The sequence below is a fragment of the Pteropus alecto genome, unplaced genomic scaffold (genome assembly GCF_000325575.1).
Source record: "Pteropus alecto unplaced genomic scaffold, ASM32557v1 scaffold134, whole genome shotgun sequence".
Taxonomy (NCBI): domain Eukaryota; kingdom Metazoa; phylum Chordata; class Mammalia; order Chiroptera; family Pteropodidae; genus Pteropus; species Pteropus alecto.
The window spans coordinates 1,178,432-1,185,543 of NW_006436283.1; the positions used below are offsets into that span (position 1 = coordinate 1,178,432).

At 65.2% G+C, this 7,112-nt stretch overlaps 1 long non-coding RNA gene across 1 annotated transcript; it reads left to right on the forward strand.

Moving 5' to 3' along the window:
- The first annotated feature begins 176 nt into the window (after nt 1–176).
- On the forward strand, nt 177–5,175 carry LOC112480051. The gene is made up of 2 exons (XR_003046480.1): nt 177–884; nt 3,936–5,175. It is a non-coding gene; the product is annotated as an uncharacterized LOC112480051 (long non-coding RNA).
- The last annotated feature ends 1,937 nt before the right edge of the window (nt 5,176–7,112 follow it).

Sequence of the window (7,112 nt, forward strand, 5' to 3'; positions counted from 1 at the left end):
ACCCCCAAAATGAGACACAGTTATGGCTCCATTAACTCAATTATATTTTCAAAAGGATTTCTTACTGAGGGCCCCCCACCCCACCCCACCCCCACGCCCGTAATTTTTACATCAAGTTCAAGCCATTAAGATGCATTAAATTATTTTGCAGGAGAGAGAGGTGTGTTTGGGAAGAGGGAGCCTCCGGTCCTGCCCGGCTTCTCGGGGGGCCTGCAGTCCAGGGGGACCCTGGCCGATGAGTCTGGGGAGGGCGAGCTCCAGCGACCACGGCTCCCCCACGTGGCTGGACCAGGAGCAGCCGGGCGACCGCCTGGCCTCCTGATTCCCCGGCCCCAGGGGCCCTGTGCCCTCCCCCCCGCCTGGCTGGTTCAGTGCTCTGCGCCCCCTCAGGTGGCTCTGCCTGTGCCGATCACAGGTGGGCACCTAACCTCGCTGTCTTCCCGAGTTTTCCATTTGTCTCGTTAGAATCAGAAAACTTAACTTTTGGGATAAAAGGAAAACTAAAGTTATATTTAAAAAAACCCACACGACCGAAACTGGGGAGTCTTTGGGGATATGTCGGCACCTCCTCTTCGCCCCTCGGCGGGTGCGGTGTCCCTGGACGGGAGGGTCCTAGAGCACTCGGGGCAACTGTTCCATCCTGATGGCCTCTGGGTGTGCCCGGGGGGCTGGGCAGGCCCCGGAAGTCCTGCGTGCCCTGCCGGAGCGGCCACCCGCGTTTCCTGCTGGCTCGTAAGAACCCGCCAGCCCTGAGGCTCTGTGGCTGTAACCTGCTTTTCTGTCAGCCGGGCCCCGGGGAGCCGCAGCCTGCCCTACTTAATAAGTCTGCGCCTGGGCCACCGGGAGCCAGCCCTGAATGTCAGGAACCTCAGGGGAAGGTGAAGGTAGGAAGGGCTGGGGTGCCCAGGGGTGGTCACAGGGGGTGTTGCTGGGCAGAACGGCCAGCGTCACTGGGCCAGGTCGCTGGCCAGAGAATATAAAACCAGCCATTTGTGGACAAATGGAGGGATGGAGATTCAGGGCGAGCAGTGGGGCTGGGGGCGACTCAGGCACGGCTGGGGCCCCTCCAGCACTGGCGCGGTGAGGGGTTAAACGAACGATAAAGAACTTGCCCCCTCTGCCGTTTGGCTCGCCACGGCCAGGCCCCACGGGGTCTGCTCAGCACAGGCCCAGGACAGGACCAGGTGGGCAGGCTGGAGAGACTGGCTCGCAGGCTCCCGGGGGCTGTGGGGGGAGCGGAAATGAGGGAGGGGGAGAAGGATGTGAAGGCAGAGAGGGGTCCCCTCTGACCGGAGAGAGGCTGCCTGCTGCAGGGCCACCCAGGGGGGGACGGCGCTGTGGGGTCCTTGTGTGAACACTAGCCCCTCACAGCTGCTGTTACCCCACAAGCACCCCGAACCTGCTGTGCAGATGCAGCTGAAAAACAAGCCCCACCCCCTCCGGCCCTCAGCTCCAGCTGGAGAGCCCGGTGCCTGAGACACGAGGAGTGGGGAGGACCGTGTGTGCACACGCATGTGTGCGTGTGTGCGTGTGGGTGTGCGCACACACATTCACGTGCATGTGTGCAAGTGGGTGTGTACACACGTATATGCACGCGCGTGTGCGTGCACCCCTGAGAGCAGGATCCACTGCAAACCCCACTGCCTGCCCCCCACGCTCCCGGGAGCCTGAGGCTGGGCAGTGGGTGCCCCTGGCCCCAGAAGTGTGCGCACAGGCAAATGGGGGTGCTGCTTGGGAATGTGTCGTCACCCCCGCTTGGGGCTTTGGCAGCAGGGGACAGAATCCCTGGTGGGAGAGCAGGTGCAAGGCTGGGAGACGGGAGAGGAAGCCGCAGGGCGGAGGCCGCCTCGGTGGGTGGGCCGGCTTTGGAAAGGCTGCTGGGGGCTGAGCAGGCAGAGAGCTGGGCAGTGGCGGGGTCCAGAGGCCTCAGCCTGGGAGACCGGGGGGCGATGGGCTGCTCGGGTGCTGGGAAGGAGCTGCAGGGGCTCCCTGGCCCTCCGACCCTCAGGGAGCCCCTGCAGCCCCCCGAGCCCTGAGGGTGGGGCCAAGCCCAGCCCTTCCTAGCTGCCCTCCATCCCCGAGTGGTCTCGGGGCGTAGGGGCCCCACCTCCCTGGGGACAGGAACTGCTCCCTCGTGCCTGGTCAGTCGTCCGCCTGCTCATGGTCAGGTCACACGCCGGCCACAGGCCTCCGGCCAGCCTGTCTGCCAGCGAGTGGCCTCTCGCCCGGTGCTCAAAGAACCATTGTTCCACGAAGGAGAAGGGCAGGGCCCGGCCGCTCAGGGTCAGACCTGAGGGCGACTCCCCAGGGCCAGCTGTGCCGGGGCAGCCAGGGGGCCCCAGGGCCAGCGCCCAGAGAGAGGCCGGAATTCGGGGCCACGTCCCCTGTTCTCAGCCCCTCTGTCCCCGTCTCAGCTGAGGGATGCAGGAAGGAAGTGGAGCTGCGTTTGTCCCCAAAACCGACTGCTGTGGCATCACGTTTGTCCCCGAAACCGACTGCTGTGGCATCGCCGCTCCCAGGCACTGGTCCGGGCAGACCCTCATCCGCCTGCGGCCCCTCAGGGCGAGCCCTGAGGACTGGCTTCCTGGGGTCCCTGCTCTCAGCCAGTTCTGGTCCCCAGGAAGTCACCTCTGCCTACCTGTGGGACTGGGAGAAGCTGGCCGGGGCCAGGCAGCATGATGTCTTCCCCAGGGAAGGCGGGCATGACGGGCCGGGGTGCTCTGCCCGGTCTTCGTCTCTCTGTCTCTGGTACCTCCCCAGCTCTGCATCCCCTTCCTGCCCTGCCCCCCACGGTCCATCCTCCATGCTGGTCAGCCCTCTAGGGGCCTGGAGGGAACCACTGCTCAGAGGCCCCGCTTGGCCCCCCACCCGTGTGACCGCCTCGCCCCTGGGGCCCTGAGCCCCATGCTGAGGGCAGCTCATCCTGCCCTGACACCTGGCTGAGGGCCACACCGGCTCCCGTCACTCCTCCCGCGCTCGTGGGCGCTTGGCTCCTGGAGGACGGGCCGGTCGTGCCTTTTCCAGCCCCGTCTTGGCCAGCGCCTCTCCCTGGCCCACAGGGGCTGCGGTGCCCCAGGCCGGGCCCCTCTTCCATTTCCCAAAATCTCAAGGAACTACAGGCTGCTCCGCCCCCCAAAGGGCACAAGCTTCTGGCCCAGTGGCTGGAGGGGCCAGATGGGCGGGCCAAGGCTGGGTGAGCCCTGGTGTCCTCAGGAGCCACAGAGCGCATGCTAGGGGTCGGGCTGAGGGAGGCCGACTGAGCAGAGGCCGGGCTGGTGCCCCCGCTGTCCCGAGGAGCAGGCCCTAGGGCCGGGCAGCTGCGGGGTCCCGGGGGACGTGCCCAGGCCGTCTGGGCCGGAGGGAGTTGCAGAGGGAGTTGCAGGTGGTGGTCGACGTGGCAGATGGCGCCTGGCCCCGCCCACTGTGCCCTTCCCAGCTCAGCTCAGAGCCCCTCATGGTGAGGCCGGCGTCCTTGAAGGCCCCACACCAAGGTCTAGGCCCCAAGGTCGCCGCCAGCTCCTGCCGCAGGAAGGCAGAGGGGTGACTGGGAGGTTACAGTGTGGAGGGAGGAGGGGGCCGGAGTGGGGGAAATAAAAAGAAATTACATTTTTGAAAGGTGCCCTAGCTCTGCTGACGCCGTCTCTGGTCTCCATCCGTTTTATAGGCTGACGGCTCGGCGGCTGGGCCTCGGCCGGCCGTGCGGGGGGTGGGGCTGAGGAGTTGGCCCCCCAAGGAGGCCTGGTAGACATGCCACCTCTCCCCTTGCCTGGCTTCTGCTCCGGGGCGGCCCCGGCTCCAGGAGCCCAGCCTCTGGCAGGCGGGGGCACCCAACGCCGGTGAGACCCCGTGGGCGGAGGGGACCTGGCCCCGGGCTGGCGGCCACTATCGCTGCCATCTATCCCCCTGACAGGTCAATTTTCTCCCGTGTTTTACAGGACCTTTCAGAGCAGGAAATGTGACCGGGCGGCTGATCGATGTCCTTACCTGGTCTTTGTCCGCGAGGCTCCGCTTGGGGCCAGCTCTGCAGAGCTGCCACTCTGCCGAGTGTATGGCCTGGCTGGAGGACATCCCTCCCTAGGGGCTTCCGCCCTTGGCCACCTCCAGTGACTGCGCCCCCGTGGGCCTGAGCCGACCTTGCCTCTGAAACAGGGAGAGTGCCCCCTTCGGACGTGGCGCCCGTGTTCCCTGGGGAGGGCCGAGGGGCCACCCCGGCCATGTCCCCCCTGCTTGAGGTTGAATTTTGTCTCTCAGACTGAGCGCTTCCCTGATGGTGCAGCCGAACGGGCCCTCTGGACAGCGGACAACTGGAGGCCTTAGCGACAGCCTCCCTAATTACCGAAAATCCAGCTCAGCGTCACATGGCCCCTGCCCTGCCCCCACCTCGGCCAGGGGCTACCCCCACCCTTCCCAAAGAGAATTCTGGGAGCCTGGGAGCAGGTGGTCTTCCTCCGCATCCCCCTCAGGTTCTGCGAGGTTTTGTCATGTAGGTGGGGTGCTAGCCGAGGTGACACCACTGCCAACCAACAGGCTGGACACCACCCTCAGCCCATCTCCACCAACGTCCAGTTGCCCGAGATCCTGGGATGTACTGACCATTCGACTGGTGGGCAAGCAAGGGAGTGCATCAAGTCCCTCGACGCAGGCTCTGTGGGTGTTTCCAGGAGGGTGGGTCCCGGCTCGGACCACCAGGGGCCCCTCTAGGTGGGGAGATGCAAATCGGCATGCTGGGGTCTCTCATGGGCAGCTGGCCTCCCAGCAGACCCGCCCGAGCGCGGGCTCTCTGCGGGAGTCTGGCACGGGACACGCACGATTCTTGGCTGAGGGAGGACCCCCACAGCTGGTGGTCTCTGGCCCTCATGGAAGTCCTGGGCTCAGCCTTGCTGGCAGCCAGGGCGTGTGTACAACCCAGACCTTGGCCAGCAGACTCTCCCTGGCTCTGGGTGTTGACTCCTGACCGAGTCACAAGGTGAAGGGACAGGTGGAGTCCTTGCGGCGTGGCTGCCCAGGCGTCCTGGCCAGGCTGTGCCTGCTAAAAGGTGAGCGATGCTTTCCCTGCCTCTCGCCTCCCCAGGAGTCCCCGTTCCCGGCCACCCACGGAGATCTCATTACCCTTCCAGCCTTATTCTGTGTGACAACAAGAGCGGTGGCTTTCTGTCACCAGACAGACTTGGCTCATACGAGACCCACCAAGATGACTCGAACGGGGTTGGGACTTGAGGTTCTACCCAGAGGGGACAGCAGTCCAGGTCATACCTACCACCCCACCCAGTTATCCACCATCCGTCCGTCCACCTGCACGTGCACTCACCTGCATGTCCATCTACTACTCATCCACCAACCCCCGCTCCATCCACCTGCCCACCCACCACGCACCACCCACCCACCTATCCGTCCACCTACTCGTCCACCCACCATCTATCTGTCCGTTCATCCACTTCTCCATCCCTTATCTATCTATCCCTCCACCCACTCACCTTCCTGTTATTGCATGGACAATATTCCAGACCTGGTACTAGGCGCTGAGGCCACAGCAGTACCCGAGACTTTGCGTTAGACCCAATCTGAGGGGAGAGACAAGTGAATGCAGGGGGCTCTGGGGGCACATGAGCAAGGCACGTGCAACCCTGTTGGGAGAAGAGATCCAGGGAGGCTTCCAGGAGGAGGAGACTCTGGCGCTTTGAGATAGGTCAGGCGGAAGGGCCTGCTGGGCAGAGGCCAGCAAGGGCCTGCTTTCTTCAAGGTGGGCGGCTGCAGGAGGCGGGAGAACAGAGTTGGGGCCGGAGCGCAGAGCGGCCGTGACCGGCCTCCCTCCGGGCCACGTGGGGTGGGGAGAGGCGTGACGGCCTGCGTTTCGGGGGGCTGTGGCTGCTCCTCCAGGGCGGGGGATCTGATAGGACGGGCAGGGTCACCGACCAGGTTAGGCGCCCCAACACCCGACTCTCAGGGACTTTCCTTGGTTCGCCAGGAGCCTCCCCTCCCCTCCTCCAGCCCCAGGCCTCTCTTCTTCCAGACGCTCTCCCACACCCTGAGCTGCATCTGATGATTTAGCAAAATCCTGCCAAGAAGAGGTCTGCTGAGCGGGTGCGCGGACGGCGAGCCGTGCCGAGGCGGGTCAGGTGCAGGCGGTGGGCGGCTGGGAGCTCCCTCCCCTCCACACCAGGACAGTGGGGACAGCTGGAGGAGCCCGGGCCAGGAATCCATGTCTGGGGGGCTCTTGTCAGCAGCTCTAGCCCCTGGTGGCCCTGGCTATGCCGTGGGTTTCTGGGCTCGGGGCCTGGAACTCCGAGAGCTTTCCCGCATTGCCTGAAAGCGTCGTCTGTGTTTGTCCGGGCACCCGAACCACGACAGTAACAGCGCCAGCTGGCGGTGGCGATGCTCACGTCCCACACACACCTGCTGCCTCGCCTGCCTTTGCAGGACCCCACAGGGCCGGTGCTGTGGGCCACCCCCTGCCTCCCCAGAGCCCAGCGAGTGGAGGCCAGCCTTCCGCCTGCAGAGGTGGCGGCAGGGTCCGAGGTGGCCACTTTTGGAGGAAGGGGTGGGTGGTGCCGGCAGCAGGGGGGTCCTGGTTGATTAAGCACCTGCCGTGTGCCAGGCCCCTGGCAGGCCTCTTAATTGACTGCCGTCGCTGTGGGACGGGGTATGGTTAATGCTATGCATCCAAGTAAGGAAACCCAGGGTCAGGCGAAGACCTCAGGTTGTCCAGCCTTCTGGCTGGATGTGGAGGGACGACGTGAACCCCAGTGGAGCCTGTGGGGCCCTCGGCCCAGCTCCTCTGACGGAGGGACAAGGACTGCAGCTGTCCTCATGCCAGCGGGGTCCTCCGGTGCCTGTCAGAGGCAGATGCTGTTCCCCGCCACCCGAGGGGCCTGGGGATCCGGCCCCCGCCCCCTGCAGCCTTCTTGCCTGGGACCTGCTCCACGCAGGCCGCCCTCCCCTAGGCCCCGCTCCAGCCCTCCACCCAGGAGCAGAGGGGCCTGGGTCCCCAGGGAGGGGCCGCCTCGTAACTCATCTGCGCCCCAGTCTGCAGCACCCCTCGGCTGTGCTGGCTCTAATTACCCAGGCTCCATCTGCCGGCCTCGCACAGCTGGGGGATCTCCCAGAAGCTCTGT